The 26,347-nt window shown below is 39.4% G+C and overlaps 1 long non-coding RNA gene and 1 pseudogene across 1 annotated transcript; both read left to right on the forward strand.

Moving 5' to 3' along the window:
- LOC138399495 (cytochrome P450 4F2-like) overlaps positions 1–26,347 on the forward strand; it is an 859,494-nt pseudogene that overhangs the window by 369,553 nt on the left and 463,594 nt on the right.
- LOC138388407 (uncharacterized) lies at positions 8,513–13,307 on the forward strand. The gene is made up of 4 exons (XR_011234120.1): positions 8,513–8,566; positions 10,011–10,092; positions 12,979–13,007; positions 13,090–13,307. It is a non-coding gene; the product is annotated as an uncharacterized lncRNA (long non-coding RNA).

Raw genomic sequence — 26,347 nt, forward strand, 5'->3', positions numbered from 1 at the left:
AATCATTTCAATATTTTTGAATAGGAATAAATGAACACCAAATGGAATTCTATATAATGGAATGTTATAAATAAATAATATGTATACTAGATCTAAGAATTAAATCTGTTGCATTTCTAAAATTATGGCTTACATTTATATCCCCTTTTATTGTTTAGGAACTTATGCAGAGAAAATATGTCATAATTTAGAAGAAAACAGTTTGGAAATATGTCATAACTAGAAAATAGGATTACTGAATAATTTCTAGTATCCTCCAACTGAAGGCCTAGAAAAGGATTTTAAATTAAAATTTCTCAAACTTTCTTTAGCCCCAAGCCATGTTCTCTTAAATATATTTTATTCAAGCCATAAGTTTTCCTCTTTAAAATTCTGATTACCAATTCTTTCTCCAAGTGGAAAATTGATGGAACATATATCTTTTTCCATTTGGTCTCTCTCTGTTGTAATTATGTTACAGCTTTCAGGCAGTGTAGATGAGCATGTTTAACTAATTGAATACCTTATTTTTTTAAATTATTTTACTGGATTTTCCCATTTCTTTGTTTTTTTTATTTCAGCATGTTATGGGGATACATATGTTTAGGTTACATATATTGCCCTTCCCCACCCCCCCAACTCAGAGCTTCAAGTGTGTCCATTCCCCAGACGGTGTGCATTGCACTCATTATGTTTGTTTATACCCATCCCTTCCTACCCATTCCCATCTGCCCGATGCCCAATAAATGTTATTCCTATATGTACACTTAGGTATTGATCAGTTAAAACCAATTTGATGGTGAGTACATGTGGTGCTTATTTTTCCATTCTTGGGATACTTCACTTAGTAGAATGGGTTCCAGCTCTATCCAGGATAATACAAGAGGTGCTATATCACCATTGTTTCTTATAGCTGAGTAGTACTCCATGGTATGCATATACCACATTTTATTAATCCACTCATGTATTGATGGGCACTTGGGTTGTTTCCACATCTTTGCAATTGTGAATTGCACTACTATAAACATTCGAGTGCAGGTGTCTTTTTTATAGAGTGTCTTTTGTTCTTTTGGGTAGATGCCCAGTAATGGGATTGCTGGATCAAATGGGAAATCTAGTTGTATCTCTTTGAGGTATCTCCATATTGCTTTCCAAAGAGGTTGCACTAGTTTGCAGTCCCACCAGCAGTGTATGAGTGTTCCTATCTGTCTGCATCCACGCTAACATTTATTGTTTTGGGACTTTTTGATAAAGGCCATTCTCACAGGAGATGAGTGCTATCTCATTATGGTTTTGATTTGCATTTCCCTGATGATTAGAGATGACGAGCATTTTTTCATGTTTTCTGGCCATTGTTTCGTCTTCTTTTGAAAAGTTTCTGTTCATGTCCTTTGCCCACTTTTTGATAGGGTTGTTTGATTTTTTTTCTTGCTGATTTTCCTGAGTTCTAAATAGATTCTAGTTTTCAGCCCTTTATTGGCTGTGCAGCATGTGAAAAATTTTTCCCAGTCTGTAAGTTGTCTGTTTGCTCTCATGACAGTTTCTTTGGCTGTGCAGAAGCTTTTTAATTTAATCAGATCCCATTTATTTTTGTTGTTGCTGTGATTGTCTTTGGGGTCTTCTTCATAAATTCTTTGCCTAGGCCAATGTCAATCAGAGTTTTTCTGACATTTTCTTTTAGAATTCTAATAGTTTCACACCTTACGTTTAAGTCTGTTACCCACTGTGAGTTGATTTTTGTGAGAGGTGAAAGGTGTGGATCCTGTTTCAGTCTTCTACATGTGGCTATCTAGTTTTCCCAGCACCATTTATTGAATAAGAATTCTTTTCCCCAGTGTATATTTTTGTCTTCTTTGTCAAAGATTAGATGGCTATATGAGGGTGGTTTTATATCTGGATTCTCAGTTCTATTCCACTGGTCGATGTCCCAGTTCTTGTGCCAGTACCAAGCTGTTTTAATTACTGTGGCCTTGTAGTATAGTTTGAAGTGTGGTAAATTGATGCCTCCCAGTTAGTTTTTATTGCCTAGGATTGCTTTTGCTATACGGGGTTTTCTCTGGTTCCATATGAAGCATAAAATTTATTTTTTCTATATCTGTGAAAAATGATGTTGGTATTTTAATAAGGATTGCATTGACTCTGTAGATCACTTTGGGTAGTATAGACTTTTTAGCAATGTTGATTCTGCCGATCCACAAGCATGGTATGGTTTTCCACCTGTTTACATCCTCTGCTATTTCCTTCCTCAGTGTATCATAGTTCTCCCTGTAGAGACCTTTTGCCTCCTTAGTTAAATATATTCCTAGTTACTTTATTTTCTCTGTTGCTATTTTGAAGGGTACTGAGTCTTTGATTTGATTCTCAGTTTGACTGTTATTGGCGTATATGAATGCCTCTGATTTGTGTGTATTGATTTTGTATCCTGAGACTTTACTGAATTCATTTATCAATTCCTGGAGTCTCTTCATTGAATCCGTGGGGTTTTCTAGATATACTATCATATCATCAGCAAAGAGTGAGAGCTTGATCTTTTTTGCCCCCATTTGAATGTCCTTGATTCTGCTCTCTCGTCTAATTGCTCTAGCAAGGACTTCTAGCACTATGTTGAATAGAAGTGGAGATAGTGGGCAACCTTGTCTGGTTCCAGTTCTAAGTGGGAATGCTTTCAATTTTTCCCCATTCTGTATGATGTTGGCTGTGGCTTTGTCATACATGGCTTGTGTCATTTTTAGGGAAGCCCCATCTATGCCTATTTTGTTAACCATTCTTATCATAAAAGGGTGTTGAATTTTATCAAACTTTTTTCTGTGTCTATTGAGAGGATCATACGGTCTTTGTTTTTGCTTCTATTTATGTGATGAATTACATTTATAGATTTGTGTATGTTGAACCATCTCTGCATCTCTGGGATGAAGCCCACGTGGTCGTGATGGATTATTTTCTTGTTAAGCACCTGGATTCGGTTTGGTAGGATTTTTTTGAGAATTCTTGCATCTATATTCAGAAGAGATATTGGCTGTAGTTTTCTTTCTTTGTGGCATCCTTTCTTGGTTTTGGTATCAGGGTTATGTTGTCTTCATAAAATGTGTTGGGGAGGATTCCATCCTTCTCAATGTTGTAGAATAATTTCTGCAGGGTAGCACCAGTTCTTCTTTGTAGGTGTGGTAAAATTTGGGTGTGAACCCCTCTGGTCCAGGACTTTTCTTTTTAGGAAGGTTTTTTATTGCTGTTTCAATTTCAGTTCTTGATATTGGTCTGTTCAGGAATTCTGTTTCTTCCTGGTTGAGCCTATGGAGCCTGCGTGTTTCTAAAAATTTGTCCATTTCCTCCACATTTTCCAGTTTGTGTGCATAAAGGTTTTTGTAGAATTCATAGATGATATCTTGTATCTTTGTGGCATCAGTTGTAATTTCTCCTTTCATGTTCCTGATGGAGGTTATTAGAGATTTTTCTTTTCTGCTTTTCATTAGTCTAGCCAAAGGTGTGTCAATTTTATTTTTTCAAAGAACCAACTTTTTGTTTTATTAGTCTTCTGTATAGTTTTCTTATTGTCAATTTCATTTAGTTCTGATTTCATCTTATTAATTTCACTTCTTCTGCTGGGTTTAGGGTTGGTCTGTGCTTCTTTTTCCAGCTCTTTGAGTGTATTCATTAGGTTGTCTATTTGTGATCTTTCTGTCTTTTGGATATAGGCATTTATAGAAATAAACTTTCCTCTCAGTACTGCTTTAGCTGTGTCCCACAGATTTTGATAACTTGTGTCTCCTTTGTCATTTAGTTCAAAGAATCTTTTTATTTCCATCTTGCTTTCCTCATTTATGGAATAGTCATTCAGCAGAAGGTTGTTTAGTTTCCATGACTTTGTATAGAAATGAGAGTTTCTGTTAGGGTGGTTTCTACTTTCATTCTGTGAAAGAGAAGGTACATAGTGATCTGTGATCTGAGAAGGTACATAGTATAATTTCTATTTTCTTACATTTTTTTAAGACATGCTTTGTGTCCTACGATATAGTCAATCTTAGAGAATGCCCCATGAGCTGACGAGAAGAACATATATTCAGTGGTTTTTGGGTAGAATGTCCTGCAAATGTCAGTCAGGCCCATTTGTTCCACAGTTATGTTTAAGTCCATTATTTCTTTGTTTATTTTCTGTTTGGAGGATCTGTCCTGTGCTGTCACCGGGGTGTTCAAGTCTCTGGCTCTTACGGTGTTGCTGTTTATCAGTTTGTTTAGATCAAGGAGACTTTGCTTTATGAATCTGGGTGCACCTAAGTTGGGTGTATACATATTTAGAATTATTATGTCTTCTTATTGAACTGTACCCTTCACCATTATATAGTGACCCTCTTTGTCTTTCATTTACTTTCGTTGATTTAAAGACTAAGTTATCTGAAGTCAAGACCAGGATGCCAGCCTTCTTTGGGCTTCCATTTGCTTGAAATATTGGTTTCCACTGCTTTACCTTGAGTCTAAATGCATCCTTGCAGTTTAGATGTGTTTCCTGAAGATGGCAGATACTTGTCTTGTATTTTTTTATCCATTGGGCCAGCCTATGTCTTTTGAGTGGGGAGTTCAAGCCATTCACATTCATTGAGAGAACTGATAGGTGGGGCAAATTTCTGTTCATCCTGTTGGGTAGAACTTTGTTGGTTTATTTTCTCTCTTGAGCCATTGTGGTATCTGGCCTCTGATCTTTAGCTTTGGAGTGGTTTTACATTCACGAGTGTTTATTGTGCTGATCCGTGTGTAACTCTGTTTTGAGTACTTCTTGCAGGGCTGGTCTTGTCTTGGTGAATTCCCTCAGTCTTTGCTTATCGGAGAATGTCTTTATTTCTCCTTTGTATACAAAACTTAGTTTTGCAGGGTACAAGATTCTAGGCTGGGCATTATTCTGTTTCAGAAGAGTGAGAATGGGGTCCCAGTCTCTTCTTGTTTGTAAGGTTTCAGTTGAGAAGTCTGGCTTTGTTTGAATGGGCTTTCCTTTGTATGTTACTTGTTTCTTTTTCCTCACAGCTTGTAGAAGGGCCTCTTTAGTGGATATTTTGGTCAGTCTGATGACCTCATGTCATGGTGTCTTCCTGTTTGCAGTGAATATCCCAGGGGTCCTTTGAGCTTCTTGTACCCGTATATCTAGAGTTTTAGCAAGGCTTGGGAAAGTTTCCTCTAACTTCAAATAGGTTATCCAACCCTTGTGTATTTTCTTCTTTGCCCTAAGGGATGCCCATGACTCTCATGTTAGGCCTCTTCACATAATCCCACATTTCCTTGTATGCTTTGCTGTTTTCTCTTATTTCTCTGCCTTCTGTGACTGACTTATTTAATTGGAAGGTGTTATCTTCAATCCCTGAGATTCTTTCTTATGTTTGATCTACCCTGTTCTTGAGGCTTTCCACTGTGTTTTGTAGTTCCTTGAATAAATTCTTCATTTCAGGAGTTCGGTTTGATTTTTCTTTAATATTTCAATTTCTTTAGTCAATTTTTCTTCCTAGTCCTGGAATTTTTTTTTGTGTGTGTGTGGTTCCTTTGTATTGGTTATCCATTTTTTCTTGCATATCATTGAGTTTTTTTACAATCCATGTTTGAAATTCTTTTGTTATTTTAGTGTCTGAATTTGGTTAATGCCCATTGCTAGAGAGCTGGTGTTCCTCTTTGTGGGTGCACTTTCCGCTTGATTCTTCATACTTCCAGAGTTCTTTCACTGAGTCCTTCCCATCTGGATCAGTCGTTGCTTCCATCTTTCACTTTTCATTTGGAAAGTAACACGCCCTGTGGAGGCTCTGTTGCAGTAGATGCTGTAGGAGCAAGGAATATCGCAGCTGCTGCCTACCAGCCTGGGTGTGTATACTCCTATGGTTACTTGATCTACTGCTAGGGGAAGCCGCTAATATGTTGTTCAGGGTTCTTCTACCACAGTTGGGAGGCTGCTCCTGATGGGAGGGGTTACTTGGGGAGCCTGTTTTGGCCTCTTGCCAGGATTTTTGTTCCCTGACCATGGACCCCACTGTTGGCAGCTGACCAGAGGCGGAAATCCAGCCCCAGAGTTATGATGCTACTGGATGACATAAACCGGGTTGAGGAGCAGAGTCACTGGGCTGTCAACTATTGATCCGCGCAAAGGCCCCTCAGATTCACGCTAGTCACAGAGGCAAAGTGGCTGTTCTTGTCTCACCCCACCTCCAAGGGTGGAGCCTGCCACTTTCGGTGCAAAAGATGCTGGCTAGGGTGAGGGGGTGGCGCCCCAGTCCGCCCAGCGCCCAGAGCCTGTAAGTCCCGCAGGTGTTAGCCTCCCACGACTAGGGAGGAATTCAGAATTCACCCATCAAAATGGGGCTGGCTAGTGGACCACAGGTCGTGTAAGGGCGGAGCTTGTCGCCAGAGTCCCGGGGCTGGGGGAAGGGATCTGCCCAACACCATATCACTCCACAGTGGCTGGGTTGTGGACCCTGAAAATGGCGACTGCCCACCTGCAGAGCGCTAGCACTGGGGGTGACTGTTCAGGAGTTGGCAGGTGTCAGATCCCGGAGCTTAGTCACCAGGATGCCCCGTTGTCTCTTTTATGTCACCCTCCCACAATCTCACGCCTGTCCAGCAGGAGCTCTCGCCCTTTCTGACCCACCCTGAGCGGGCCTATTTGCCCGCAGCGGTTTCCAGGTTAGAGTCCCCTACTTAGTGCTCAGCTCCATTGATCTGGACCCACTGAGGCAAGTGACCTCTCTTCTAACGGCCTCCAGCGGTGGCCCAGACCTGCCCCTCCTCCGCCCAGTGCAGTCCCGGCACAGAGCTCGGGGAGGTCGAGATGCTTCGCGCTAATGTCTCCTGTCCACAGAGCCCCACGTCTCCCGCAGTGATTTTGCACCGACTTCAGACGGGTCCCTGACCGGGTGGGTGTGGAGGCCAGCGGGGAAGCGAGACGCTCTCCTGCGGGATGAACCCGCCTCACTCGCTGGCGAGGCTTATTATGGGGGGTACAAAAGTTCAGGTTACATACATTGCCCATGTACCGCCTATCCCCCCAAGTCGCTCCTCTTGTTTTCATTTTCCAGATTTCAGAGTTCTGTATAGGTTTGCATTATTTAATTCTACCAGTTTAGTGTATCTCACAAATACTTATCTTCTGAACACCATATGCTTTTCCTGAGTGAGGTCATCTATCTTTATTCCAAAAGTATTTATCGAGATCTGTCTTCTGTGTCCCCTGGGTGCTTCAAATTTGTTATGTCCCAAACTGAAGACATTGTCCCTGACCCTTCCCTGACTCTTCCCTATCTGTGACCTACTCTGTCCTCTGGTTTCCCCATCCCAGTAAATAACACCTAGTAAATATCACTGAAACATTGAATTAGGACAAGTCCTGCACTCCAGCCCTCCCTGAAATCACCACCCAGTCACTCCCCAAGCTCATACTTTCTACCTGCTAACTAACAATTGTTCATACCTTATTCCCATCATTTACTTTCTGACCTATGACTTTGAAATGTTCTGTTCTGGTTTCGCCCCCCCCCCCCCATGTTCCTCTGTCTTTACATTGCTACCAAGGTGACCTTTTTAAAGTATATTTGTGATGCTCTGAATCATCTCTTTATTGAGTGGATCCCACTACATGAGGGGAAAGTTCACGTTCTATCATGACACATGTCTTTTGTGGTCTGGTCTGATTCTCCCGTTTTGTCTCTCGATCTGATTCCTTATAACTGCGTTGCAGTTTTACCAGAGTACTTGGGTAGCCCTCACTTGCCATGTGGTCTTATGCCTCATCCTTTTGCTCACACTCCCCCGTCTGGAAACCCTTCACACTCTCACTCTGCACCTTGTCTGCCTTTCAAAATACAGCCCTATCTTTGCAGCATTTCCTGAGCTTCCCAGGCAGAACCAGCTCTTCTCTCCTTTGTGCCCTTACTGTACTTTACTTTAATTGTAGAACTCATGAATTATACTTTTCCTATTTGTTTTCATATGTTTCTACCTCCACTTGAATACGGGACTGAATCTGTCTTCTATTTCTATTTTCAGATTCTCCCCGGATAGCGTGTATGATTTGATAAACACAGTATATGTTTGTTGTCTTGCTGACTGAGTGGGTGCATGAGTGCGTAAATACCTTTTCTGAAGTTGTTTTTTTTTTTCTTTTTAATAGGAGGAAGAAAGAATGGTAGAACCTGGTATTGGTATTTTTGAAAGGGATCCACCACAGCAAACAAGTAATGACAATTTTATTTTTGTGTACAAAAATACTACAGGTGGTAAGTTAGAGACTATCTCTGAAAACTGTTCAATGCTCAAATGCCATTATGAAATAACCAATTAATGGGTAGACCCAGATAAAATATCTATTTCTTTTAAATAGTTTTCTTTTGCTGTCTTTATACTACTAACGTCTTCCTGGAACTGCTTCAACCTTCTGAAATTCTTTTTGGCTATGACTTTTATTTTCTTGAAATATTCATGAATGGAGATAGACTTGTACATGTCTTTGAAATTCACAGTAATAAATTTTCTCATTAATGTATCTGAATAATCTTTTATATATGTAATGTCCACATCAGGATCAGGAGAAAAGGAAGATAAAGAACCAAGTTTGTGTTTGGAGGTACTGTCTGTTGTTATTTTTTTAAAATATAGTCATTAGTGTTGTTAAAACATAAAGGGGGATGCTTTGACTTTATCACTTGTGCATAATAAGGAATTATTTTCTTATATTTTCAGCTCATAATTAATAAATATGTGCTAAGAATGTTACTGCTGCGTGGTACAATTCTGCTGATTTGCAGGATTCATTTAAGAAGCCAGTGTAGTATAGTACAAAATAATAAGGCTCAGGTCACAAGGAATCAGTTTGGCTTCTGAAATTATGTTTGTTTAAAAACTAGTAAAGAATTATTTCATGCAAACCTATGGCCAAATGTATGATTCTGTGGTAAATATGGATGTGTAAAAGTCTTAATGAGATCCAGACAGAAGCAGTTTGGACTGTAGTTTTTTATAACTTGGAACTCGAAAAGATAATGCCTGGAACTTGAAAGTATTGTCTGAACTTGAAAGCTCTGTCTGAAGGTGATGTTCAAGCTGCCAACTAAAGGATGAGAAGGAGCCGGGCATGTGAAAGTCGAGGAGGACATTTGGGGCAGAGAGAACAATGGATCACATGTGTTCATCACTTTACTGTGAACATCCTGGAAAGACCAGGAAGCAGGAAAGGGAGTGACCATCTTGATCATCAATTTTATTTTTATTATGATGATGTGTAAAAAAGAAAACGTGCAAATACCTGCATGGCATGCTTTAGATGCTTCAAAAATAAATGTTCTTATTCTTCTCTTTATATTAAGGCTTGCCATTACTCTTGAAGTTGTTTTTTAATTGGGAAAGAGTTGAGTGCTATATCTAATATCTGTTTGCTTTTATTTAAACACCACATGAAGAAAAGTTTTTGCTAATACTGTGTCATTTTATTCAATGACTTTTCTATCTGTAAAATTTTTATCAAAATATATTGAGATTTCTCCAATGTCTTGTTTACCTAAATAAAGCAGCATTGACAATGTTCAGGTTATATTCAACATGACATATTCCGAAGTTTCTTATACTGCTAAGTATCAAATTTTAACCTAAAAATTCCTATAATTAGAAGTATTTTAAATGTCTAATGCTATAAATTTTATAGCAAGTGTATTGTATTTTTAAGAAATGTTCTCTTATTTTTTGGTGGGGAGTACAAAGTAGAGTCAGTTATTTTGAGGGTAGTTCCTTGGTGAAATATGCACATAAGTCAATATTTTGTTTGTGAGTATGTTACATTTGGCCTTCCATGCTCCATTTACAGACCCATACACAGATAAAAGATGAGCTTGATCCAGACAACATATATGAAGTTCTCTATTGCAATTTTTTGGTTTTCAATACATCCTTCTCTTAGGTTTATGTGAAATTGCTTTTACAAAAGTAACTTCAGATATTTTTGAAGAAAGGTATTAGTAAATCTTGATGTAACTTATTATTTTTAACTGAAACTCATATTGATAATAATTTTACAGAGTATCTCAGAGGAGGATCTTAGATATTCACCCGGGGCTGCCGATGAAAAAGCAAAAAACACAGTAAATGCACAAGCAGAAGGTAAGAACTGTGTTTTATTAACAAAGTCATTTGATTCACCAAATCTGGGATTCTCCATTTCTAATATGCTTTGAGGTGATGTCAATGCTGCTGGTCCCTGGACCACCCTGAGTAGCGAGGGCGCACATTCCCTGTAGCGCAGTCTGGAAGAAGAGCCATTGGAGAGCAGTTCCAAAATAGGATCAAAGGAAAGCGTTATTTTGCTTTTATTTCTGACCGTGTTTCTAGTCAGAGGGGAAAAAGCAAAGAGATGAAGTAATCAAAATGATAGCTATAAGATATTACTACTAAATGAAGAGGAAAGAAGTGGTGGAAATAATCCACCAAAAGAATGGTGAGCACAGATCTGGAGGAGGGGCTGAGAGTGGAGAAAGAGGGAGGAAAGGAAGAAGTTAGAGGTGCACGTGTGATTGGATAGTTGCTGCCCCAGAGATTGCCGGAAGCAAGACTGTGCGAGAACTGCGGAGGTAGGTACACCGCAGTGCCTCATCTCTCCTTTCCCTAGCTGTCAGGCATCAGATGTGTGCTGCATTGATATTCATTAATGAAAAGGAATTAATTTTAATATACGAGCATTGGCTGTTTTCTGAAGAAAGCCGAACTTTTTATAAACTAGCTGTTTTCTAAAAATCATTGAGATTAATGTGATATACACAAGGAAATTAATTTTAGAAACAAAATTATAAAACAATCAACATTTTTAACTCAATATGAGTGCTTCATATAAAGAAACAGATAGTATTATAAGCTGGTATAGAGAATACTGAGGAAGATTGTAGTTAGAATGGGGAAGGGATTGGGAGCGGAGGTCTGCAGTCAAGAAGCTCTGTCTGAAGGTGATGTTCAAGCCGCCAACTAAAGGATGAGAAGGAGCCGGGCATGTGAAAGTCGAGGAGGACATTTGGGGCAGAGAGAACAATGGATCACATGTGTTCATCACTTTACTGTGAACATCCTGGAAAGACCAGGAAGCAGGAAAGGGAGTGACCATCTTGATCATCAATTTTATTTTTATTATGATGATGTGTAAAAAAGAAAATGTGCAAATACCTGCATGGCATGCTTTAGATGCTTCAAAAATAAATGTTCTTATTCTTCCCTTTATATTAAGGCTTGCCATTACTCTTGAAGTTGTTTTTTAATTGGGAAAGAGTTGAGTGCTATATCTAATATCTGTTTGCTTTTATGGTGCCTTCTTAGCACAGCAGGCAGCAAGCACGTCAGTCTCATAATGTCTGTTTGCTTTTATTTAAACACCACATGAAGAAAAGTTTTTGCTAATACTGTGTCATTATATTCAACCACTTTTCTGTCTGTAAAATTTTTATCAAAATATATTGAGATTTCTCCAATGTCTTGTTTACCTAAATAAAGCAGCATTGACAATGTTCAGGTTATATTCAACATGACATATTCCAAAGTTTCTTATACTGCTAAGTATCAAACTTTAACCTAAAATTCCTATAACTAGAAATATTTTAAATGTTTCATGCTGTAAATTTTTTTTTTTTTTTTTTTTTGAGACAGAGTCTTGCTTTGTTGCCCGGGCTAGAGTGAGTGCTGTGGCGTCAGCCTAGCTCACAGAAACCTCAAACTCCTGGGCTCAAGCGATCCTACTGCCTCAGCCTCCAGAGTAGCTGGGACTACAGGCATGTGCCACCATGCCCGACTAATTTTTTTTTCTATATATATTTTAGTTGGCCAGATAATTTCTTTCTATTTTTAGTAGAGACAAGGTCTCGCTCTTGCTCAGGCTGGTCTCGAACTCCTGACCTCCAGCGATCCACCCACCTCGGCCTCCCAGAGTGCTAGGATTACAGGCGTGAGCCACCGCGCTCGGCCCATGCTGTAAATTTTATAGCAAGTGTATTGTATTTTTAGGAAATGTTCTCTTATTTTTGGTGGGGAGTCCAAAGTAGAGTCAGTTATTTTGAGGGTAGTTCCTTGGTGAAATATGCACATAAGTTAATATTTGTTTGTGAATATGTTACATTTGGCCTTCCGTGCTCCATAGAATAAGCTCTGTAGAGCTTATTGTTTGACTTTTCTTGTCATTTTCAATGAATATTACACTGATTTTGAAATATAAAATGTTACTAATATCTAATGATTATGTGGTGATATGATTTTATGCTTTTTGATAAATATTTCAGTATTGAGAGCTGATTATACATAATTTCTTAGAGGTATTTTATATATGTTTTCCATGAGTGGACAAAGAAACTTTAAGATGGGAAAACGAGAGGACATAAGAAATGTAGGCCTAGCTGCAGTCCACACGGGTATGAATAATTTTATTCACTGTTGTTCTACAAGTGTGCATCCATGCTGATCAATTAAAGCACTTTTTCTCACGAGAAATGGCTTATACATTATACTAAACTGTCGTCACAACTGTGTCCTTAGTGAATGAGAGGACAACTGGAGAATATGATAAATACTCATAGCATAATGGTATAAATGATTCTCATGTGTTGCATTAAAGATACGCTGTATTCCTCTCCCATCAGCCTTGTCATTTATCCTCTCAGTATCATGACTCCCACCTCTGACTAAAGATCACTGTTCACAGTGTTATACGCACACTTTCCTATTTCAGTTATTTTCATTTGAAACATAATCACTTTCAACATCTTAACTACGTATTTTGTTAATATATTCCTATTTTTCTTCAGTTTGCTTCTGTCATGTTGTTGTTTGCACCAAAAAACAAAACAAAACAAAAACGCCAGAATAAAAAACAACCCCAAACCGAAAGTAAGCCCATTCGAAGCCGAGCTACAGGATGCAGCTCTGTACTGATTCTCCATGGCTGTACGACTAGCTTTGCCATCTTTGCATTAACATAATCCTTTCCATTGATTGCATGTCCCCTTTGTTTTTCAGGGTCTCCTGAGAAACAGCATCAGTTAAAGGTGATAACAAAATTTTTTCATCTGGAAATCTTCCATGTACCTTGTAGGAAATATGTTATTTATGATATACTTTGTTTCAAAGGCCACCATCACGGAAAAAGTTTCTAGTCCGAAAATAGGTGTACGAACAATAAAGGTGCAACGAGCCACATCAGGTACATTTTTTGGTGTTGTTATTTAGAGACAAGGTCTCACTGTGTCACCCAGGCTGATGTGCAGTGGCCCACTCAGGGCTCACTGCAACTTGAAACTCCTGGACTCAAGAGGTCTGTCTGCCTCCAATAAGTTCCCAGTCTTCAGTCCCTGACTTTGTTAGGGAACTGACAGAGGTAAATTAGGAGACTGGATGCTTTTTCCAGTGTTTCAAATACTTATTGGAACTGTGATCTTAACCTAGAGGAACTCTCTATGTTAACACGTTAGTCATGATATAACTTCAGTGTTAGATGACCTTATTGCTGTTACACTGATGATTTTTAGGCAGTGATACGTTGTGATGGTCACAGTGGGGGGGGGAGGTATCTGTGATTATTGAAAATGAGCAGAGTAATTAATCATTTCTTAATGACTGTTTGTCAGACAGAGACTTAAAAACAGTGATCCTGAAATGTTGTGGCCTTAGGGGCCTTTTGTAGCATTAAAACATATTGTGCAGAATGAAGCAACACCTGGAATTAGCTATACACTGATCCCAGGCTATTTGAGGATATATTAATACATATATGTGTGGTTCTAAATATTATATAGATTTTGTTTTCATGTCCTAAAATTTTATATAAATAGAATACACCGTCTATGTCTTTCTGCAATTTTTCATTTCCTCAACATTATGTAATATAATTGAGATCTATCTGTATTGACACAACTATCCCCGGTTGAATTTATTTTAAGTTCCTTATAATACTCCCTCACATCAATGTACCACATTTAACTGAATACTCAGGATGTGGATAACAGAGGGCACACATGGAAGTAGAATTAATTGGGGATTGCTGAGAGCTTTTGCATTAACTGCTGTATATCCTTTGATGTTTAGAATATTTTACAATAAAATGGAAAACATGTAATACAAAAAAAAGAATTATCTCTCGATGTATTCAGTTAAAATGCATACTGTACAGGGCACTGATATTTTATATTGGAAATATTTCTGCAAACACACATTTGTGTCAGGCCTGCCATTTGCATTATTGCCCTCTACTTCGTCTCCTTCCATTTCCTTATATGCCCCTGGAATTCCTTCTCCATGAAGGAGAGTGATGTCTCTCCAATGGAAACAAAAGGATGGACCTTTCCTTGAATTATTACTATCCTAGTACCTTCCAGTTTCATACAAAGCTTTCATAACCCGACTTCTGCCCACATCTCCATCGTTAGCCATCTCTCTGTGTGGCTTTTCCTGGCGTTGTCAAAAGGGGGAAAGCCCTTTTCACCAGTCGCTCTATGTTAGACAGATGCACATGCACCGTCAGGCTTCTCTCTCGCTCCTGCTGCTTCCCGGCCTGCTCTCCCTTTCTCCCGGCCTCTACAGCTTCTACTCAGGCTCACCTCACTCCTTAAGTCTCAGGTCAGGCCTGATCTCTGGAAAAGCCATTTTCCTTGACTTCCCTTTATATTCCTTTATATCCCAGTGCCAATAATTATTGAGTGAAATAGATAGAGATTCTTTGTGCAAAGATGTTTTGGAGGGCTGTTTTCTACAGTCCAGGAACAGAGGGGACAGTCATGGAAAGAAATCACTTACAGACCAGGTAGAGAAGTTAAAGTAGAGAAATCAGTAAAGTCATAAGGCAGCCCTAAGGAAGGAGATGCCTGTTTATCTGGGGAAAGAGGCAAAATGAAGGAGACCTTCACGTAGCAGCCTGAGTGTTAAAAGATGGAAGGAAATTTGTCAGAATAGCAGAGGAAAGCATTTGCGATATGAGGAACAGGGTGTACATTGTAAAGGCACAAAAAGTTACGGTAATTTTAGCAATGTTTACTGAGAAGCACATGTGCTGCATGTGGTTAAAAAGCTAGCGTTACTGTCATGAAGTAGAAAGCAGCACCCAGTGTTCTTTCTATGTTTTGCTATACCTTACAATTTTGTTGTTTCTCATGGCTTTGTTCATTTCTGGTGCATGCATGAATTTGTGAGTGGATCTGTGAGATGCTTGTGTGCCAGGTGGCTGATGACATCTGGTGCCTCCGTGAGTGGTGTCTTGAAGTTGTACCTAATTAGGAGAATTTTTTAAGCACGTAAACATTCTGCTACCCATTAAGCTTCATTTACACTCTCTCAATTTATACCAGTCACAAGTTTTTAATTTTCTGTTTTTATGAAGACTAAAGCTTTTATGGATTCGTTCTAAGTAGCTCATTTTAACTAAATCTGTAGACTGGACAGTGAAACAAGACTTTGTGACATCACAGCAAGGGGAAGAGGACCACAAAGGACATGAAATTCCAGTGATAAAGGTATCAGAAGATTACAATTAAATTTAATATTGTTTTCTTTACATGGCTGAGCTGACATAGTACAAGGGAGATTTCTTTTTGCAATAGCATTTTAGAATGAATGGGTTATAATTTAATATTTAATTTTAAATACCTTTTAAGTAGTAACAAAACTCAAAACATTCTTGAACTGAAGAGTAACTTCTAGCTAATCGTTTCCCTTTGAGTAAAGGCAAAGGATTTCTGGAAGTTTGTTTCCTCTTTAATTTTTGTGTCCTCCTTACATGATTGGAAGCCACGTCAAGAAGTGACACATAGTACTAAGCAACCCAAATTATCAGCGATTTCACAGTCATGGCCATTGAGTTGGACTCATATCAAAGAGTAATCATGGCCACTATTTGAAAATGTACATTTTCATATTGCCAGTCAGCAATGGCTCGATTAAACATTTCCTCTGCCGTGTGGTGTCTGATTCCCTTCAGTGTCCACACTCAGGGAGAGGATGGGGTCACGGGGCCTGTGCCTATGAAGAGAATCGTACCTCGCAGAATGGGGTCTTCAGTGTTAGGGTACACCAGTAAACGTCCAGCTGATTTCCATGTGGGAAATCATCAAATGGTACCGAAATTATTACATCCACTGTCATTAGTGGGTGTTAGAATACACTAGGCCAGGACTGATGGAGAAGGTCTGAGTCAGTATAACGCTATCGTGCTGTGGTGTGTGATTTGCTTTAAGATTTAAGGTTTGGCTTATTTTCTGAGTGGATTTGATTTTGGCTCCTAGTTTTGTAAAGTTTGCATAGTCTCCAAATATAAACCTCTGGAAGCAGTGTTTAAATACATTGCAGGAGTTGAGTATTGAAAGTATGTTACACTTTCTTTCAAAGCCCACTGAGCCTGCCATCATTATGGATTTTACTTGTGTGACAATTGGTGGACGAAACATACAATGGGAACCAGCCAGACTAGGTACGTATTTTTGTTGTTGTTCCTTAGAGACAAGGTCTGGTGGTGTCACCCATGCTGCTGTGCACTGGCCCAATGAGGGCTCACTGCAACCTCAAACTCCTGGGCTACAGGTCTCTCTGCCTCCAATAAGTTCCCAGTTTGCAATCCCTGACTTTGTTCGGTAATTGAGGGAGGTGAATGAGGAGAGTGCATGATTTTTCCAGTGTTTCAATTGCTTATTGCAATTCTGATCTTTACCTAGAGGAATGCATTCTGCTAACATGTCAGTCATTATTTAACTTTACTTATTTTACCTTATTGTCATCATACTCATGATATTTAGGGATATATGTTGTGATTGTCTGATGCTATATCTGTGTGTGTGAGGGGGGAAGGTATCTGTGAATAATGAAAACAGAAAAGAAATGAATCATGTCTTAATGAGTCTTTGGTAGACTGCATGTTTAAAACGGTGATCCTGAAACTGTGTGGGCTTAGGGTCTTTTTGTAGTATCAAAAACTATTGTGTAGAATGAAGCAACACCTGGAAATAGGCAGGTATCATTCCCATTACCTCTCAAGTTATGTTCCTACATACATGTGTGGTTGTAAGTATTACATAGCCCTTGTTTTCATGTCCTAAAATTTTATATAAATAGTGTACACTGTATGTGTCCTTCTGCAATTTTTCATTTCTTCAACATTATGTAATGTATTTGAAATCTCTCTATATTGACACAGGTATACCTGGTTTAATTTATTTTAAGTTCCTTACAATCCTCCCTCACATGAATGTATGGCATTTAACCAAATACTCTGGATGTGAATGAGAGAGGACACACATGGAACTAAAATTAATTGGGGATTGCTGAGAGCTTTTGCATTAAGCGCTGTGTACCCTTTGTTGCTTAGAATATTGTACACTAAAATGGAAAACATTTAAAACAAAACCTAGATTTATCTCTCGATGCATTCTGTTTAAATGCATATTGTACAGTGCTCTGACATTTAAATAGGAACTATTTCTGCAAAGACTCATTCGTGGCAGGACTGCCTTTCCTTTCTTTTGCATTATTGCCTTCTACTTCATCTCCTTCCATTTCCTTATATGCCACTGGAATTCCTTCTGTAGCAGTAAGGGTGATGTCTCTCCAACGGAAACAAAATGATGACCCTTTCCTTGAATTATTACTATCCGACTACCTTCGAATTTCATATAAAGCTTTCATAATCTGACTTCTGCCCCCATGTCCATCGTTAGCCCTCTCCCTGTCTGCCTTTTTCTGTGGCACCATGAATAGGAGGAAAGGCCTTTTCACCAGTCTCTCTACATTAGACAGATGCACGTGCAGTTTCAGGCTTTTCTCTTGCTCCCACTGCTTCCAGGCCTGCTCTCCCTTTCTCCCTGCCTCTACACCTGCTACTCAGGCTCACCTCACTCCTTATGTCTCAGGTCAGGCCTGATCTCTGGAAAAGCCATTTTCCGTTATACCCCTTTAAGCCCAGTGCCTATAATTATTGAGTGAAACAGGTAGAGATTCTTTTTGCAAAGATATTTTGGAGGGTTGTTTTCTACAGTCTGAGAACAGAGGGGACAGGCATGGAAAGAAATCACTTACAGATGAGGTGGGGAAGTTTGAGTAGAGAAACCATTAATGTTGTAAGGCAGCCCTAAGGAAGGAGATGCCTGTTTATCTGGGGAAAGAGGCAAAATGAAGGAGAACTTCACGCAGCATCCTGAGTCTTAAAAGATGGAAGGAAATTTGTTAGAATAGCAGAGGAAAGGATTGGCGATGATATCAGGAACAGGGTGTACGCTGTAAAGGGTCTAACAGTAAGGGTAATTGTAGCAATGTTTACTGAGAAGCACATGCTCTGCATGTGGTTAAAAAGCTAGCCTTACTGGTATGAAGTAGACAGCAGTACCCAGTGTTCCTTTCTATGTTTTGCTATACCTTACAATTTTGTTGTTTCTCATGGCTTTGTTCATTTCTGGTGCATGCATGAATTTCTGAATGGATCTGTGAGATGCTTGTGTGCCAGGTGGCTCCGGTGAGTGGTGTCTTGAAGTTTTACATAGTTAGGAGAATTTTTTAAGCACGTAAACATTCTGCTACCCATTAAGCTTCATTTACACTCTCTCAATTTATACAAGTCAAAAATCTTTAATTTTCTGTTTTTATGAAGAATAAAGTTTTTGTGGATTTGTTCTAAGTAGCTCATTTTAACTAAATCTGTGGAATTGACAGAAGAATATGACTTTGTGACATCAGAGCAAGAAGAGAAAGAGCCCAAAGGACCTGAAATTTTGGCGATAAAGGTACCAGAAAATTACAATCAAATTTAATATTGTTTTCTTTGCATGACTGAGATGACATAGCACAGGGGGCTTTTCCTTTTGCACTAGCATTTTAGAATGAATGGGCTATGATTTAATATTTAATTTTAAATACCTTTTAAGTAGTAAAAAAACTCAAAACATTCTTGAGCTGAAGAGTAACTTCTAGCTAATCATTTCCCTTTGAGTAGAGGCAAAGGATTTCTGGAAGTTTGTGTCTTCTTTAATTTTTATAATCTCCTTACAGAATGCGGAAGCTAATATGAAGAACTGACACATAGCACTAAGCAACCAAAATTATGAACGATTTTACAGTCATGGCCATTGATTTGGACTCATATCAAAGAGGAATCATGGCCAATATTTGAAAATATATATTTTCATATTGCCAGTCACCAATGGCTCGATTAAATATTTCCTCTGCCATGTGGTGTCTGAGTCCCTTCAGTGTCCACACTCAGGGAGAGGATGGGGTCACTGGGCCTGTGCCTATGAAGAGAATCATACCTCGCAGAATGGAGCCTTCAATGTTAGGGTACACCAGTAAACGTCCAGCTGATTTCCATACAGGAAATCATCAAATCGTACCGAAATTATTATGTCCACTGTCATTAGTGGGTGTTAAAATATGGTAGACCTGGACTAAAGGAGAAGGTCTGTGTCAGTATAATGCTGTTGTGTTGCGGTGTGTGATTTGCATTAAGATTTAATGTTTGGCTTTTCTTTCTGATGGTGGTTGATTTCAGCTCCTAGTTTTGTAACTTTGCATGGTTTCCTAATAGTAACCTCTGGAAGCAGTGTTTAAATGCATTACAGAAGTGGACTATTGAAAGTATGTTACACTTTCTTTCAAAGCCCAGTAAGCGTGCCATCATTCGGAATGTTCTTCGTCGGAGAATGGGTCGAGGAAGAATAGGGGTGGAACCAGCCAGAGCAGGTATGTATGTTTGTTGTTGTTACCTAGAGACCAGGTCTTGTGGTTCACCGAGACTGACGTGCAGTGGCCCAATGAGGGCTCCCTGCAACCTCAAACTCCTGGGGTAGAGGTGTTTCTGCGTCCATGAAGTTCCCAGTTTGCAATCCCTGACTGTGTTCGGGAATTGAGCGAGGTGAATGAGGAGAGTGCATGATTTTTCTGGTGTTTCAATTGCTTATTGGAATCCTGATCTTTTCCTTGAGGAAAGCATTCTGCTAACATGTCAGGCATGATTTACCTTTAGTAACTTTACCTTATTGTTCTTATACTCATGATATTTAGGGAGTTATAGGTTGCAGTTGTCCGACAGAATGTCTGTCTGTGTGAGGGGGGAAGGTATCTGTGAATAATGAAAACAGAAGAGAAAGGAATCATTTCTTAATGACTCTTTGGTAGACTGCATCTTTCAAACGGTGATCCTGAAACTGTGTTTGCTTAGGGTCCTTTTGTAGTATCAAAAGACATTGTGTAGAATGAAGCAACACCTGGAAGTAGCCAGGTATCATACCCATGCCCTCTCGAGATATGGTTCCTACCTAAGTGTGTGGTTGCAAATATTATATAGACCTTGTTTCCATGTCCTTAAATTTTATGTAAATAGTGTATACTGTATGTGTCTTTCTGCAATTTTTTTCCCTCAACATTATGTACTGTATTTAAGATCTATCTGTATTGACACAAGAATCCCTGGTTCAGTTTATTTTAAGTTCCTTATAATACTCCCTCACATGAATTTACCATCTTGAACCAAATACTCTGGATGTGGGTAAAAGCAGACACACATGGAAGTAAAATTAATTGGGGATTGCTGAGAGCTTTGACATTAAGTGCTGTGTATCCTTTGATGTTTAGAATATTGTACATTAAAATGGAAAACATGGAGTACAAAACACAGAATTATCTCTCGATGTATTCAGTTACAATGCATAGCATACAGGGCACCGACATTTTATATTGGAAATATTTCTGCAAACACTCGTTGGTGTCAGGCCTGCCTTGCCTTTGTTTTGCATTACTGCCTTCTACTTCCTCTCTTTCCATTTCCTTAGATGCCTCTGGAGTTCCTTCTCCCTGTAGTAGCTATAGACATGTCTCTCCAATGAAAACCAAAGGATGAACCTCTCCTTGAATTATTACTATCCTAGTACCTTCCAATTTGATATAAAGCTTTCATAATCTGACTTCTGCCCACATGTCCATCGTTAGCCCTCTCCCTGTCTGCCTTTTCCTGTGGCACAGTGGATAGGAGGAAAGGCCTTTTGACCGGTCCCTCTGCTTTAGACAGATGCACATGCAGTTTCAGGCTTCTCTCTCGCTCCCACTGCTTCCAGGCCTGCTCTCCCTTTCTCCCTTCCTCTACTACACCTTCTACTCAGGCTCACCTCACTCCTTAAGTCTCTGGTCTGGCCTGATCTTGAAAAGCCATTTTCCTTTATATCCCTTTAAGCCCAGTGCCAATTAATATTGAGGGAAATAGGTAGAGATTCTCTTTGCAAAGATGTTTTGGAGGGCTGTTTTCTACAGTCCGGGAATAGAAGGGACAGCCATGGAAAGATATCACTTACAGATCAGGTGAAAGTTAGAGTAGAGAAATCAGTAAAGCTGTAAGGCACCCCTAAGGAAGGAGATGCCTGTGTATCTGGGGAAGGAGGCAAAATGAAGGAGAACTTCACGTAGCAGCCTGAGTGTTAAAAGATGGAAGGAAATTTGTCAGAATAGCAGAGGAAAGCATTAGCGATATGAGGAACAGGGTGTACATTGTAAAGGCACAAAAAGTTAGGGTAATTTTAGCAATGTTTACTGAGAAGCACATGCGCTGCATGTGGTTAAAAAGCTAGGGTTACTGTCATGAAGTAGACAGCAGTACCCAGTGTTCTTTCTATGTTTTGCTATACATTACAATTTTGTTGTGTTTCTCATGGCTTTGTTCATTTCTGGCACGTGGATGATTTTGTGAGTGTATCTTTGAGATGCTTGTGTGCCAGGTGGCTGGTGACATCCGGTGCCTCCGTGAGTGGTGTCTTGAAATTTTACAGAATTATGAGAATTTTTTAAGCATGTAAACATTCTGCTACCCATTAAGCTTCATTTATACTCTCTCAATTTATACAAGTCAAAATTTTATAATTTTTTGTGTTTATGAAGACTAAAGTTTTTATGGATTTGTTCTAAGTAGCTCATTTTAACTAAATCTGTGGAATTGACAGCAGAACATGACTTTGTGACATCAGAGCAAGGGGAGGAAGAGCCCAAAGGACCTGAAATTGCGGCGATAAAGGTACCAGAAAATTACAATCAAATTTAATATTGCTTTGTTTGCATGACTGAGATGACATAGCACGGGGGCATTTTCTTTTGGAATAGCATTTTAGAATGAATAGGTTAGAATTTAATACTTAATTTTAAGTAGTAACAAAACTCAAGACATCCTTCAACTGAAGAATAACTTGTAGCTAATCGTTTCCCTTTGAGCAGAGGCAAAGGATTTCTGGAAGTTTGTTTCCTCTTTAATTTTTGTGTCCTCCTTACATGATGAGGAAGCTCACATCAAGAAGTGACACATAGTACTAAGCAACCCAAATTATCAATGATTTCACAGTGATGGCCATTGAGTTGGATTCATATCCAAGAGTAATCATGGCCAATATTTGAAAATATACATTTTAATATTGCCAGTCAGCAATGGCTCGATTAAATATTTCCTCTGCCGTGTGGTGTCTGAATCCCTTCACTGTCCACACTCAGGGAGAGGATGGGGTCACTGGGCCTCTGCCTATGAAGAGAATCGTTCCTTGCAGAATGGAGCCTTCAGTGTTAGGGTACACCAGTAAACGTCCAACTGATTTCCATGTGGGAAATCATCAAATGGTACCGAAATTATTACATCTGCTGTCATTAGTGGGTGTTAGAATACAGGACACCTGGACTGAAGGACACAATATGTGTCGGTACATATCGCTGTGATGTTGTGGTGTGTGACTTCCATTAAGATTTAACGTTTGGCTTCTCTTTCTGACTGGGCTTGATTTCAGTTCCTAGTTTTGTAAAGCTTGCATAGTTTCCTAATAGTAACCTCCGGAAGCCGTATTTAAATATATTATAGGAGTTGACTGTTGAAAGTATGTTACACTTTGTTTCAAAGCCCAGTAAGTGTGCCATCATTCGGAATGTTCTTCGTCGTCGGAGAATGGGTCGAGGAAGAATAGGGGTGGAACCAGCCACAACAGGTATGTATATTTGTTGTTGTTACTTAGAGCCAAGGTCTTGTGGTTCACCGAGGCTGATGTGCAGTGGCCCAATGAGGGCTCCTCGCAACCTCAAACTCCTGGGGTAGAGGTGTTTCTGCGTCCATGAAGTTCCCAGTTTGCAATCCCTGACTTTGTTCAGAAATTGAGGGAGGTGAATGAGGAGAGTGCGTGATTTTTCTAGTGTTTAAATTGTGTATTGGAATTCTGATCTTTTCCTTGAGGAAAGCATTCTGCAAACATGTCAGGCATGATTTACCTTTAGTAACTTTACCTTCTTGTCATTATACTCGTGATATTTAGGGACTTATAGGTTGCGGTTGTCTGACTTTATGTCTGTGTGTGTGAGGGGGGATGGTATCTGTGAATAATGAAAAGGGGAAAGAAATGAATCATTTCTTAAGGACTCTTTGGTAGACTGTGTCTCTAAAATGGTGATCCTGAAACTGTGTGTGCTTAGGGTCCTTTTGTAGTATCAAAAGACATTGTGTTGAATGAAGGAACACCGGAAAGTAGCCAGGTATCATTCCCACGCACTCTAATGACATGGTCCTACATCAGTGTTTGGTTGTAAATATTGTATAGACCTTTTTTCCATGTTCTAAAATTTTATATAAATAGTGTGTACTGTATGTGTCTTTCTACATTTTTTCCCCTCAACATTATGTAATGTCTTTCAGATCTATCTGTATTGATACAAGTATCCCTGGTTTAAGTTAAGTTCCTTTTAATACTGCCTCACCTGTGTGTACCATATTTAACGAAATATTCCGTATGTGGATAAGAGATGGCAACGTGCAAGTAAAATTAATTGGAGATTGCTGACAGCTTTTACATTAAATGCTGTGTATCCCTTGATGTTTAGAATATTGTACATTAAAATGAAAAACATGTAATACAAAACACAGAATGATCTTCCGATGTATTGAGTTACAATGCATAGTATACAAGGCACTGACATTTTAGATTGGAAATCTTTCTGCAAGCAGTCATTCATTCGTGTCAGGCCTGCCTTGCCTTTGTTTTGCATTATTGCCTTCTACTTCATCTCCTTCCATTTCCTTATATGCCTCCGGAATTCCTTCTCCCTGTAGTAGTTACAGTAAAGTCTCTGCAATGGGAACAAAAGGATGACCGTTTCCTTCAATTATTACTATGCTACTACCTTCCAATTTGATATAAAGCTTTCATAATCTGACTTCTGCCCACATGTCCATCGTTAGCCCTCTCCCTGTCTGCCTCTTCCTGTGGCACTGTGGATAGGAGGAAAGGCCTTGTCACCAGTCCTCTATATTAGACAGACGCACATGCACTTTCAGGCTTCTCTCTCGCTCCTGCTGCTTCGCGGCGGCCTCTCACTTTCTCCCCGGCCTCTACAGCTTTTCTTCCGGCTTCACCTCCATCTTTAAGTCTCAGGGCAGACATGACCTTTGGAAAAGCCATTTTCCTTTCTAGCCCCTTAAGCCCAATGCCAGTGTTTATGGAGCAAAGTAGATAGAAAGTGTTGTTCCAACGATGTTTTGGAGGGTTATTCCCTACACTCCAGGAACAGAGGGGACAGGCATGGAAAGAAATGGCAGACAGTTGAAGTGGGGAAGTTAGAGTAGAGAAATCAGTAAGGTCCTGAGGCAGCCCCAAGGAAGGAGATGCCTGTTTCTGTGGGGAAAGGGCCAGAATCAAGGAGGACATCACACAGGAACCTGGATCTTAAAAGATGAAAGAAAGTTGTCAGACTACTGGAGCAAAGCATCTCCGATATAAGGCAATGGGTGTCTGCTGCTAAAGCTACAGAAAATAAGAGTGATTTTGTTTTTCCCAATCATAAGTAAGAAGCACATGCTCGGTATGTATCTCAAAAGGTCCTGTTAAGATTATGAAGTAGTCGATACCATACACTTTTCCTTTATGTGTTTCACTGTAGTGTTCAATGGTGTTTTGTGTCTGATGGTTGTGTTCATTTCTGTTGGGCAGATGAATTTCTGAGTGAACGTTTGAGATGTTTGTATGCCAGGTAGCTGGTGACATTGAGTGCCTCCCCGGAGTGGTTTCTTCAAGTTTTAGATAATTAGGAGTATGTTTTTTAAAAAAGTAAACCTTCTGCTACACTTTATGCTTCATTTGCCATCTCTGAATTTATAAAAGCAAAAAATCTTTAATTTTCCGTATAGTTTTATGAAGATGATAGCTTTTATGGCATTACTCTTAGCTCATTTTAACTAAATGTATGGATTTGACAGGAAAACAAGACTTTGGCACACTATCAGAGGAAAACGAGGAAGAGTCGTCAGGAAATGAAATTAACGTGACATGGGTATAAGAAAATTATATATAAGTTACTTGTTTAAGATTGTTTTCTTTGTATGACTAACATGAAATAGCAGAGGGGATTTTTTCCCTTTGGAAAAGCATTGTAGAACCAGTGCGTTGTAATTTAATATTTCATTTTAAAAATCTCTTAAGTTGTCATGAAACTGAGAACATTCTCAAACTGAATGGTAAATAACAGGTAGTCTTTAGACGCAAAGGATTTCTGAAATTGTGTTCATTCCTTAATTTTTATACCCTCCGTACATGAAAAGGAACCTAACATAAAACTGACACGGATCACTAGGCGATTGAAATTGTGAAGAATGTCAAACTCATGGCCTTTCTTTGGATTCACATTTAATGAGTCATCATTCCCAAAGTTTCAAAGTTTACATTTCATATTGCCGGTCAGTAAAGCCTAGGTCAGATGTGTCTCCTGCCCTGTGGTCTCTGATTCCCTTCAGTGTCTAGGTTCAGGGAGAGGATGGGCTGATGCAGCCCGTGGCCCTTAAGAGAATCGCACCCCCCAGAATGGGGCCTTTGGTGAGAGGATCCGCCAGTGGGTTGTGACTTACATTAGGCAGGAAATCAGTAAATGGTTTGAAAGTCATTTTGTCACCTGTCCTTAGTGGGCATTAACGTATACTAGACCTGTAGTGAAGCACAGAGTCTGTCAGGTACTTGACACTGTCCTACTATGGTACAGAATTTGAATTAGCATTTTAGGATTGGCTATTCTTTCTGACTAGTGTTGATTTTATCTCCTAGTAATGTAAAGTTTGCCTAGTCTCCACTTATTAACCTTGAGAAACAGTACTGAAGTGTATTGTAGGGGTTGCCTATTGAAGACATGATACGCTTTGTTTCAAAGGACACTGAGCGTCCCTTCCCGGTGAAAGTTTCGAGACCAAAAACAGCTGCACGCAACAAGAAGCTGTGGACGTTAGGATCAGGTAAATTTTTCTGTTGCTGTGTGGAGGCGAGGTCTCACTATGTCTCCCAGGTTGGTGTGCCGTGGCCCGACCATGGCTCACTGTAATTTCAAACTTCTGGCCTCAAGGGTTCTTTGTGCCTCCGTCAGGTTC

Source organism: Eulemur rufifrons, chromosome 2 (assembly GCF_041146395.1).
Source record: "Eulemur rufifrons isolate Redbay chromosome 2, OSU_ERuf_1, whole genome shotgun sequence".
Taxonomy (NCBI): domain Eukaryota; kingdom Metazoa; phylum Chordata; class Mammalia; order Primates; family Lemuridae; genus Eulemur; species Eulemur rufifrons.